At 42.0% G+C, this 13485-nt stretch overlaps 1 pseudogene; it reads right to left on the bottom strand.

Annotated features, from left to right (window-relative positions):
* Positions 1-6500: 6500 nt before the first annotated feature.
* Positions 6501-6613, bottom strand: LOC142190977 (small nucleolar RNA SNORA17; annotated as a pseudogene).
* Between the last annotated feature and the right edge of the window lie 6872 nt (positions 6614-13485).

The raw sequence follows: 13485 nt of genomic DNA on the forward strand, positions 1-13485 counted from the left end.
ATGTGCTACACCCAGTGTATCATACAGAATGGTGATACATGCTACACCCAATGTATGATACAGAATGGTGATATGTGCTAAGTGATATGTGATATGCTGTGAGATCTTATCCCTAATAGGTTGTGTGGTCTCACCCACGTATGCCAAAACTCGTGTCACAGAAAAAGTAGTCCTTTACCAGAATCTTTTTCCCAGTATGGGGGTGTAAAATGGTATCACCCTTTTGGATGCTGTTGCATTGGGGGCACCTCAGACATGGAAATGTTCCAAATTTGTGGGGGTTCAAAAAAGTTTGCCTTGGTAGTCTTTTGTCTGAGCCAATGTCTGCACATACCAGTTTGTTTTTGAGGTTGCCCGCCCGCCTAAAGCAGGGTAGACAGGGTTTGGAAAAAGATGGAATGTCCGGATACACTCGGTGTAACAGTTGCCAATGTGTTCTGATGATCCTGTGGATTTTATAGGAAAACGGGTGATATGTGTGTATAAAAGGTATGCGGTCTTTGTTGTCAAGTGAGGGTCTGGATTTATGTGATCTGTCAAAGGTGGTCACATGTTGAGGATAACCTCTTTCAGTAAATTTTGATCTCATCTCACTGAGTCATTTCTGTTTTAAGGTGTTATTGGAGACAATGCGGTTGACCCTTTGATATTGGGTCCATGGAAGTGATTTCTTGGTGGCTAATGGGTGATAATTCGTATAATGAAGGAGGCTATTGTGATCCGTAGGTTTTGAAAAGCGGTCAGTTTGTAAAGAGCCGTCAGTCTGTTTAATAACTGTGGTGTCCAGAAAGTCAATGTGTTGAGAATGAAAATGAATGGTGAACTGTAATTCAGTCCAAATGGAATTCAAAAAGGAGTGAAATTGTTCCAAGGAGTCCAACGGGCCCTCCCATATGCAAAAGAAGTCGTCAATATACTGTTTCCAACAACGGCAATGTCTTTTAAACAGGTTATTGGTATATACAAATTTTTCTTCGAAAAGGGCTATGTAGGCATTTGCATATGGAGGGGCCACGTTGGACCCAATGGCAGTACTTTGGATTTGAAGATAATAATCATCCTGGAAAAGGAAATAATTGTTAGTAAGGACAAGTTCCAAAACAACCATGCAGAATTCAATAGTCGATGGAGATTTACCTGAGGACTCAAGAAGCGTATGAGTTGCCTTTAGGTCCTTCTGGTGAACAATTGAAGTGTAAAGGTTATTAACTTCAAAGGTCACTAACCAGTGTTGAGGCCCATGGAGGAGAAACTCTGTATTTGTTTAAGAAAATTGCCCGTATCCAACAGAAATGACTTAGTATTTTTTACAAGGGGAGTGAGAATTTTTTCTAATAGAATGGAGAGTGGAGACAGTATCGAGTCCGTGGAGGCCACTATGGATCTGCCAAGTGGGTTATTGTTAGGATGGGGTCCCGCAGATTTGCCTTCCGGCGCACAGCGCCACCTGTGGGCCAATCCAACCCTCGCTCCCGGCGGCGTGCAGTGAAGTCTCTGGAGACTAAGACTCAGTTTTCTCTGACTGAGCATGCTCGGACTTTTTGGAGCCGCTCACAGCCTAAGTGCCAGTTCTCTCCGACTGAGCATGAGTGGTGAGGTCATGGCCACCGCCCCTATTGGGCGGGGACTTCCCTTTAAAAAGAGTGAGTCGACGCCCGCCCGGCGCTCACACTTTATCTGAAAATTACTAGTCCTAATGACAGTAGTACCAGGGAGAGTCTCCAGTGTTCAGGCAGGTTGCAGTATAGGGTGCTATTAGATAGACCAGTAATTCCTGAACGGAACTGACAGCTCTACACCAAGGCCTGGAGCAATAGACATTGTTCCAGCCTGTGGAGCTGCAGCAGGTTTGGTTTCCCAGATAGCCGTGCTCGCCCTGTCTAACATTGTTGGAAGCTCCTAGCTGTGTGCAGGAGCTCTCCTAGCTACTGCAGGGGCCTAGGTGTTTGCCCACTCCTAGCTGTGTGCAGGAGCACCCCTAGCTATTGCCGGGGATTATGTTTGTCGCTGACCTGGGGTGAGTGTTAACCCTGGGCAGTTGTCTTGTGTTTGTTTCCTGTTCACATTGGGAGCTGCACTGTCTTTCACTCAGTGAGATTAACTGGTGAACATGTGTTGCTCCCAGTTCACACTGTGCTGTACCGCCGTACTGTTGCATACAGACATACAGCCGCCCATAGGGCCTGTGGACCTCGCTGCAGTGCCTATGCAGCCCAAGAGGTTCTGCGGTTTTAAAAATATTATTTTTATATATATACCCAGAACCATAACAGTTATTTAGTCTCTTGTGGATCTTGGGTAGGACATAGATGACAGAAACAATGGGGTGTTTCTTGATAAAAAACTCATATGTTTTGGAGTCAATAACATTCCTAGACAAAAACATTCCATAACAATCCTGATTTTATGATTTTATTGACAATGGAGGAGGTGGGGTTGGTCTTGGTGGTCTGTGGTTTTGGCTTAAAAAAAGGGAGGAGCTGGATCTGTAGCCCGAGAGGTCGCTGTCCGAGCCGGAATTGGGTGATTGGCCATCGTGTCTGGGGCCTCTCCTGTAGAATCTTCTGTAGCTGGAGGAGTCTTGCCATCTATAGACTCGTTTGCTGTTATAGTCTTCAGCGTCTCTAAGAAATTTATCCTGTTTCTTCTTCTCTTGTTCTTGTCTGTAGGATGAGAGATTGGATTCTACTTTGCTTTTTAATGCTATAAAATCTGGTTCTGTAAGAGTGGAGTGGAGCTGTGTTTCAATGCCTTTAACCTTTTCTTGATGTTCAAGTATGGATTCCACTGTGGAGCGCATGACGTCACTTCCGGTCTTTGGCACTCCGATATCGGAAGTTACTCTTTTCATCTATTTCTGTATTTTTTCTTTTAATTTTTTTATTCCTCCAGTCTCCATCCATAACTTTCTGTCTGCTTCTTTCTATTTCCCCTTTTTTTTTCGCCACCTTCTGTTGTTTCCACACTTAGATTCGGTTTTCCTGTCTCTCCCAGTGTCATGCGTTCCACAGTGGAACGCATGACGTCACTTCCGGTTTTCGGAGTTCCAATATTGGAAGTTGCTCCTTTTGTACTTCTTTGCGGTCATATACTATGCCCCACCACTGAATCACCTATGTTTCCCTACTACATGCCCCTTTTTACATACAATTATTATATATGGGTCCTATATTTGTATTCTACAGCCAGGTGTCCTTGGACCGGTGGTGGTGCCACTTCCTGTGGCATCACTTCCGGTCTGACGACTTCCTGGCGCCATGTGTCCCATTTAAACCCTTCCTGGTTCTCCCTGTCACTCGACTTTCTCCATACACTCAGAAGAGCACCTTTCTCTGCATCCGGTAAGATTGTGCAGGATATTTATAATACTTTATCAGATGACTATTGTATTAGCAAGCTGGGCACCACCCTCTAGCCTGAAACTGGATTGACATAATTTTCTGTTCACTTTTGTACATTTGTTTACTATTGCATTGTACTCATGTCAGTTTAAGGAGACTCTCCCTGACACCACTGATGATTATATTCATCATCATATTTGTCGCACACTATTTACTCCTATGTCCTTCTATTATTATTTTTGTCATTAATTTTTATCTATCTATCCATTTGGATGATATATTATAACCCTTTCGTTTATTATTTAACTTTGTGACCCTTGGACGTTTTCGTAATATGGTTCACTGACTGCCTGTATATATTTCTTTCTTTTATAGTTGTACTGATGAAGGTCATGTTTTGACTGAAACGTTTATGTTTGGATGCCTTTAATAAATATGTGATTTCTCTTCATCCCATTGAGTGCCAGAAAATTTCTTCTATATGAATATGGCGGCAAGATGCCTTTTCTGAGCACCTGAAGCTTATCATACAGAGTGACAGATCATTATACCCAAGCTACACCCAATGTATGATACAGAATGATGATATGTGCTACACCCAGTGTATAACACAGAATGGTGATATGTAATACACCCAATGTATGATACAGAATGATGATATGTGCTACACCCAGTGTATAATACAGAATAATGCCCACTTCAACTTACAAAAATATTAAGCTTTGATATTTATGAGGGTTGATTGAATAATAATAAAAAGAATCCTCTCAAATACAACTTTCCTAATAATTCTGCACACAGTGTAAATTTAATATTTATTCACTATTATCATATAGCTCTGGTAGGTATCTAATTGATAGACATGGGTTTGGGAGATATCATGACCTGCAGATGGTGATATCTGTCCTGTGTTGGTTGTGACATATATATGTTTTTTGCGTTTTTTAAATGTCTCGCTTTTCTTATTTATTATTCGTAATAATAAAATTTATTTTGTTATAATTTGGTTTTGTTTATGGTGTTATGATTATTGATACAGTTACCGAATAGGTCTAGACACATAGATACATGTGCCTCAGATGTTTTTTCATTCCATACCCTATTGTGAACACAAGGGTAAGAATGTGGCACAGTTAACCCCTTTCTGCCAGAGGGAATTTTTGATTTTTATTTTTGACTACCTTCCTTCCAAACCCCATAACTTTTTTTATTTTTCCACTCACACACCCCTATGAGGGCTTAATTTTTGTATGACATTTTGTTCTTTATGATGGTATCATTATTATCATACAATCTGTACAATGTAGTTGAAAGCTGATTTAAAAAATTCAGAATGCGGTGGAATTAGAGAGTGCATTTGTCCGACTTACTTACGGACTTCATTTTTACGGCGTTCACTTTGCAACCAACATGACATGTCACCTGTATAATATGTTTTGGTAAGATTACAGGTATATTAAATTTCTAAGGTTTTATTTTCATTTTAACCCCTTAACAAACATTCCAAACTTTGCAAAATTCTTTTCCCTAAAGTCACCTTATTCTGACACCTGTAACCTTTATATATTTCCATGTAAGCGGGTGCATGGGGCGTCTTTTCCGCAACGGTTTTAGAAATCGCAGCATGTCCGCTGTTCTGCAATGTGTTAATGGGAAGTCACATCCACCTTGCAGTTTCCACATCATTACTACTGCAGCCAAACCACAGAATTTACAGTATGTGGGGCCAGGGCCGCCATCAGGAATTTTGGGGCCCCATACAGCCTAAGTGTCTGCCCCCCCCCCCCCGCCATTTTAAAACGACCTTATTTTGCGACACACCAATTCTGTATTACATTTCCCTTTATTTAGCAGCATTACAAGGCTTAATCAGATTCTATTTGCAGGTAAAATCTGCTACGTGTGACAGCGCCTATAGAGAGCCAACACCATCTATAAGAGCCCTCTTAATAAATCCTCAGGGCTTATTCACATTGCGTTTTTGGCCTCCCTTGCCGGGATACGTTGGTAACCAGTCAAAATCAGCTGTCAACTTATCTCTGCACGAAGAACTGGCCATTAAAAAAAAAGGGGGGCCTGCAGTTCTCCGTGCAGGGATAAGTGGGGAGCTGATTGTGACTGGTTACCAACGTATCCCAGCAAGGGAGGCCAAAAACACAACGTGAATACTCCTTTACAGTGAAAGTCCCACCCCCAAACAGGCTGCTAGGCTAGTAACATAGCGGCCTACATCATTATTATTCTCCAGCTAAAAACTTATATATTATATATTATTGCCCCAGTTCCCTCTCCGCAGTGCCGCACACCCGATGTCCCAACAATCCCCCCCGTCCACCCACTAACATCTTTCCATTGCCCCCTGTATCCATACCTCCCAACTGTTGAAGAACCAAAAGAGGGATAAAATGTGCGGCACTGTATAATCCTCCTACAGTCACCCGTAAATTATATGTCCCCCCTCCGTCTCTCCCCCAGCTTCATACACACCCTTCATCTGCCCCCAGATTCATGTCCCCCCATCTCTTCCCCCAGATTCATGTCCCCTCCATTTCTGCCCCTAGATTCATGTCCCCCCAGATTCATGTCCCCTCCATTTCTGCCCCCAGATTCATGTCCCCTCCATTTCTGCCCCCAGATTCATGTCCCCTCCATCTCTGCCCCCAGATTCATGTCCCCTCCATCTCTGCCCCCAGATTCATGTCCCCTCCATCTCTGCCCCAGATTCATGTCCCCTCCATCTCTGCCCCCAGATCCATGTCCCCTCCATTTCTGCCCACAGATCCATGTCCCCTCCATCTCTGCCCCCAGATCCATGTCCCCTCCATTTCTGCCCACAGATTCATGTCCCCCCATCTCTGCCCCCAGTGTCATGCCGTCCTCTCCTTCATCTGCCCCCAGTTTCACGTTCCACATAATCCACATTACACTTACCTTTTCCTCGTTCCCCCGCTGCTCTCTGCGCGCCTCTCTCTCTTACTGGCGCACAGTTGTAGACGCGATGTGACGTCATCACATCGCGTCTACACTGCCGGGTAGCCGGCGGCAGTGGCGAAGTGAGGAGCTGACACAGGTCAGCTCCTCGCTTCAGCGGCTGAAGCGAGCTGACCTGTGTCAGCTCCTCGCTTCGCCGCTGCCGCCTCTCTCGCTGACACTGACACATATGTGGCTGAAGCGAGGAGCTGACCTGTGTCAGCTCCTCGCTTCGCCGCTGCCGCCTCTCTCGCTGATACATATGCGGCTGAGACAGCCGCATATGTGTCAGCGAGAGAGGCCGCAGCGGCGAAGCGAGGAGCTGACACAGGTCAGCTCCTCGCTTCAGCCACATGTGTCAGCGAGAGAGGCGGGCAGCGGTGAAGCGAGGAGCTGACCGGTGTCAGCTCCTTGCTTCAGCCGCGTATGTGTTCAACTCAGATCTGCGTCCTCTGGACGCAGATCTGAGTTGAAACAAGCAGGACATACAATGACTGCTGCCGGCGCCAGGGGCCCGGACCCCCCCAATTTTTAAATTTGGCCGGGCCCCTGACGCCAGTAGCAGTAGTACTGGCCTATCGGCGGCCCTGTGTGGGGCCCTGGACTCAAGCTGCCTCTACAAAATCAACACATTGCTAAACAGATATGGTATGTGTGTGTGTGTGTGTGTGTGTGTGTATATATATATATATATATATATATATATATATGCAGTTCTCTCCCTTATTCAACAAAAGTCAATGGGAAAACCTAAAAAGCAAGTATTTTGTGTGATGCCATAAGATACGACAGATGCCTAAATTAGATAGATAATACATAGAAATAAATAATAGATACAACAATTTGGTATGCCAAAAACAATAACAAATTATCATTTTCTCAGATTGTAATAAATATACATATTAAATGACAGGATTCTGGCTACAATGTTATTAACATCAGCTTTAATAAGTTAACCTTGAAATTGCAATTTTGTGTGATGGGCAGAAATATGGGTAGTAAGAATACAGATGTATAGCCCCCGGGTCTTATTTTATATGGATGCAGGCATACAAGTGTACCCATCTGGTGCTCAATTTGGTATGTTCTGACCATAATAGCAGTTCTAGGAAGACTCAGCAGTAAGCAACATGACATTCACTGAAGAATTATTTCTTGGAAAAGAGCAATAATGCTGCCTCTTAGAAACAAAAAGCAGAGATCAAATGATGGTCAATAGGTCCAGAAGTGCATTTCACTTAAAAAACTGCTACTTAAAAATGATCCTACTGTTAACAGTGAATCAATATATGCGATATCTTTGTTTATGATAAAAAGTTTGATGCAATAAATTCAGAAAACACGTCACAACATTTTTATAATAATCATTCAGTCAGGATTTACTACTTAGATAGTAATGTCCTTAACTGATTATTTACAGTGAATATCTAAGAGATTGACTACTGGAGATGTAGCAGACTGAAGAAAACATACAGAACGTTCCTTAGGGAATAAACAGACTATACATTCGGAGCTAAAACATTTCCGGCATTTAGATATAATCCACCTACTGATATACCTTAAAATAAAGGACAAAATTGAGGGTGCAGGGGAAGCTAAAGTCAACTTAGCCACATTAGACCGTGAAAAAAGTACATATATAAAAGAGATACATTCATGAGCGAAAGGGTATCACAAAAAACTTTGACCTAAGATCAACATGCAACCCATGGTTTTTGGATTCATTGAAATACTCCAATCTAAACTATAATTAATAAAATCATAATTCATTAAAATGGGAATACATGGCTCAAAGCTACATTGTTTCTGTAACTACCATAGAAGTAAACAGGAGCTACAGAAACAGCATAGCTTGCTATACTACACTGTTTATGTACTGTAACTCCCTTTCTCCAAGATATTGAAAATATTTGTCAGCACGCCAATGAAACTTGCACCAAATTACTATCTCAACATACACTCCTTAACATTGAAATATTAACACTAAGAAAAAGTCTTTGAATCATTGAAATCATCGGATCCACACACGTTAATGATACGTAAACTTTAAAAAATTGATAAATATATAAGGAATATATATATACATTATTACACTTACCCCATATGCTGATGCATCATTAATCCAAAGGGCATAAATCCCAAACTGGCAGCTAACAACTTCCTCTGTTAGACCAAGTGTTGAATATTACCAAATGAGGTATCATATGATATGTACCTAAAATAGACGGCAAATACAAAACTTACTCATCACCAGCCTATACACAAATGCAGTCATGTACACTAACAATCATTTAGTCACATGCCATATCATGTGGTATGTACCTAGTAAAGGCGGCAAATAGAAATGATCCAAACTTATTCTAAATACAAGTGCAAACTCGCGGCATATATATTGTACACTGTGCATAGAAGAACAAGCCTCTAATAGTAAAATACGTTACCAATAAGCCACTGATGGCCATTTCACTTCGATTGCATACAGTGAAGAATTACATAATAACACACTCAAACATCAGCCAAAGCCCTGTATATTAAATTAATGTGACGTACAATCCAAATATATTCCGGTGGAAATATCAGTGCATGGACCACAATTGTTCTTGTCTACTTTTTCCATGTCACTTAAGTCAAATAAAAAAACAATAAACATATAATCCATATCCACAGTAAATATAAACCCAACAAATATTATAAAAGGACATCTACATATTGTGGTCCGCACCTCAATGTCACAATGTCAACATTGCACCATATTGGCACCAAGCATTTGAATAAAACTCTATTGAAAAAAAAACATTCTAACACCATCACAGCACGTTGCATGCACGGGTTCCAGTCTTAGTAAAGATATGCCAGATAATTTTTCATATCCAGACTCCTAGGAAATCTTAATTTAAGTTTCAGGATCCAACAAGCTTCTCTCTTTAATAGCATTTTACTCATATTCAATCGCAAAAAAAAGAGGAAACATCTTCGTTGTGTTGCAAAATGAAGTATTTAGATACAACAAACATGTTGTCACTAGAGATGAGCGAACAGTGAAATATTCGACATTCGATATTCGTTTCGAGTAGAGCCTCAATATTCGACTACTCGATCCAATATCGAATCCCATTATACTCTATGGGAAAAAAATGCTCGTTTCAGGGGAAACCGCTATTCGACTCAGGAGAGTCACCAAGTCCACGAGTAGCAGGAGGAGAGTGTTTAGGAGGAGCACTGTGTAGTTAAAGCGCACGGACCCCATTATAGTCTATGAGGTCCGTGCGCCTTAACTGCACAACGCTTGCAGTTGCGCTGATAAAAAGTAAGCTCCCTCGTAACAGCAAGCTGCCAGCTCTCCCGACTAGCAAAGACAAGCCAGCGACAAATCAATGCTGGTTCTGCAGCAGGCTCGTCCTTGCTAGTTGGAAGAGCTGGCAGCTTGCTGTTACGAGGGAGCTGACTTTTTTGTCATAGAAATGCATTGACCAGCGTTGATTGACCAGTGTACAGCATTCGGCCAATCAACGCTGGTTCTGCTGGAGGCTCATCTGTGAGGAGGCGGAGTCTAAGATCAGACCACAATGGAGACTGCTGTGGTCCGATCTTAGACTCCACCTCCTCACAGACGAGCCTCCGGCAGAACCAGCATTGATTGGCCAAATGCTGTACACTGCCCAATCAACGCTGGTCAATGCATTCCTATGAGAGCTGGCAGCATGCGGTTACGAGGTAGCTTACTTTTTGTCATAGGAATGCATTGACCAGCGTTGATTGGCCAGTGTACAGCATTCGGCCAATCAACGCTGGTTCTGCCGGAAGCTCGTCTATGAGGAGGCGGAGTCTAAGATCGGACCACAATGGAGACTGCTGTGGTCCGATCTTAGACTGCGCCTCCTCACAGACAAGCCTCCGGCAGAACCAGCATTGATTGACCGAATGCTGTACACTGGCCAATCAACACTGGTCATTGGATTCCTATGAGAAAAAGTCTGCTCCCTCGTAACAGCAAGCTGCCATCTCTTCTGACTAGCAAGGATGAGCCTGCTGCAGAACCAGCATTGATTTGCCCAATGCTATACATTGTATAGCATTCGGCCAATCAACGCTGGTTCTGAATCGAATATTTACTGCGAATAGCTAGTAGTATTCAATCGAGTACGAATATTTTGAATACCGTAGTATTCAATCGAATACCTACTCGCTCATCTCTAGTTGTCACCAATTTCTTTACCGCAAACTGACAAATGTTCAACAAAACAGTTTTGACTGTCCAAATCGTGCAGCGCACATTTACTAAATAGCAAGTGTTACAACAAATAATGTAAATCACATGGTGACTATTGCAGTTTATGAAACTTTTAATTTCACACATATATGGAACTACAGGAAGGGTCTGGCTATCATAAAACATGCCACCACACATGCCACATGCAGAGCCAGCGCTGATTGGCCGAAGGCTGGCCAATGCATTCCTATGGGAATGCAGAGACTTAGCAGTGCTGAGCCAGTTCTGCTCAACTACACTGTGTGCCGGTCAGCCCATCTGATGTAGCAGAGCCGAGTGTGCATAAGGGTTCTAGTGCACCCTCGGCTCTGCTACATCTGATGTAGCAGAGCCGAGTGTGCACACTCGGCTCTGCTATATCAGATGGGCTGACCGGCACACAGTGTAGTTGAGCAGAACTGGCTCAGCACTGCTAAGTCTCTGCATTCCCATAGGAATGCATTGGCCAGCCTTCGGCCAATCAGCGCTGGCTCTGCCGGAGGAGGCGGAGTCTAAGGTCGGACCTGAATGGAGACTGGTGTGGAGCAATCTTAGACTCCGCCTCCTCCAGCAGAGCCAGCGCTGATTGGTCGAATTCCGTACTCTGGCCAATCAGCGCTGGCCAATGCATTCCTATGGGAAAAAGTTTGTCACAAAAATCACAATTACACACCCGATAGAGCCCCAAAAAGTTATTTTTAATAACATTCCTACCTAAATAAAGGTTATCCCTAGCTATCCCTGCCTGTACAGCTATCCCTGTCTCTTAGTCACAAAGTTCACATTCTCATATGACCCGGATTTGAAATCCACTATTCGTCTAAAATGGAGGTCACCTGATTTCGGCAGCCAATGACTTTTTCCGATTTTTTTTCGATGCCTCCGGTGTCATAGTTCCTGTCCCACCTCCCCTGCGCTGTTATTGGTGCAAATAAAGCACCAGGGAAGGTGGGAGGGGAATCAAATTTTTTTGGAGTTTGCCACGTGATGTTCGATTCGAATCGAACACATCGAACAGCCTGATATCCGATCGAACATGTGTTCGATTGAACACTGTTCGCTCATCTCTAATAATGAATGATCATCATTATCTGTGCATAACCTGTATGTGACACCAGACAGGTAAAATGTAATTCCCCCTGAGCTTTACTAGTGGGGTATTCTTATATAATACCCTGTGAACATAACCAGGAAGTTTTTTGGCGCTGTGACCCAGATGTTTACCATTGTCCAGGTCGCAGCGCCAAAAAAAGTCGCACCAAACACTTACACAACACATACACAAAGTTGTGAATAAAGTTTACATTTCACCCAATCCCTGTCCTGTCTATACCTGAGCTTTCAAGAGTAAAATACGCCTCTAGCGATATCTGTTACATGCTAAAATAATAGTAATAACTATTATCACTAGAGATGAACATATAGTTTGCTAAAATTTTTATAGGGGGATGGAAAATAACATTTTTATGTAACATCCTATTTAATTTGCATGCACAAAATGGGATGGCGCATTTCTGCGATTTTTGGTGTTTCTTTAACACCCGCCCCTGTAAATATATACATGTGTGGTATGTATGAACTCCTCACATAATGCAGTTTTTTGGAAAGTACATTTTGTTTGCAGAAAGGGATTGCTTGAGCTGCACTTTCGTGGCAAATTTGAATTTTTGTGAAATTTTTGCTTGCAACCTCTGTTTGCTGCAGAGTTGCATAAAGGTGGTAGTATATATGAATTATTAAATTAGCCTGTCTTCTGTATTAGTGTTTTTGGGAGTCCGAGCTCTTGTAGTTGATGTTTGCGGTCATATAGTATATACTGAATATACATTGTCTACACCTTAAGCTATTATTTTAAATGTATTTTGTATATGAATAGGAGATTGAACATGAGTTTTAGGTGCAAATATGTGTTTTAGTGCATTTTTTAAAAAAAATTATTGTGTTTGTCACAAAGTTGCAAGAAGGTGGATGTGGCTATCGATGACCCATTAAGACATTTGTAAACTTCAGGTTGTCTACTTTCAAAAAATATATAGGGTTTAGGGGTTCACTTACTTTTCATGGTGTGTAATCCCTACATTTTATAGGATGATACTTTTTTAACATTTCTAGCTTCAAAGCACATTTTTGTTCCTTCCAGTTCTGGTGATTTTCTGAAGACTTGTGCATGCGGCTGTAGGCCATAGTGATATGAATTAACTCTGCACATGTTGAATTCTTATTTTTACGAGGTTTGGTGCATATAATTTTTTGTTTGGTTTCCGCTTTTAGCAACTAATATACATTTATTTGCATTTTTTCATAAAACATTCATTTTAAATGAAAATTGCATGAAGGTTCCTGTTCATATACAGTACCAAGTGGCATTTTGATAATGCTACAGGTGTCTACTTTAAGAAAATATATAGGTATGGGGGGTTGGATGCTTTTTTAATGTTGCAATTTAGGTTGGATTTGTCCATCTCAAAACTGTGAGAATTGCCCTGGCTACTGGAGGTGTAAAATTTCCAGAGACCATTGGCAGTGAAAGGGTTAAAGTGGCCTGATCTAGTTAGTTAGTTAGTTGCTTGCAGCTTCTAAAGGGTTTTCATGGAAAATGACCATAATCAATGTTGTTTTATCTAAAATAGGTAATTTATAAAAGAAACAATTATGTTTTTATATTCTCTTGAACATGTCTGAAACTATGAGTGGTTTTTAGAAAGATCTTCCAACCCACCTAATATATAAACTGGTATGAGACTTGCTTTCCTTTAATGGGTGGCCTACTTTTCTTGCCTTATCATGTAAATCTCCACTTCAGGCACAGGGCTTAAGAGAGTGCGCAATCCTTGACTGGTTTTGATCTTCAGAAACCCTCGTCCATTGAAGACATCCTGGGTAATCCTTGGTTTCTGACACTATCAGGTACCATCTCTGGGTTCC

This window comes from Leptodactylus fuscus, chromosome 1, assembly GCF_031893055.1.
Source record: "Leptodactylus fuscus isolate aLepFus1 chromosome 1, aLepFus1.hap2, whole genome shotgun sequence".
NCBI classification, from domain to species: Eukaryota; Metazoa; Chordata; class Amphibia; order Anura; family Leptodactylidae; genus Leptodactylus; species Leptodactylus fuscus.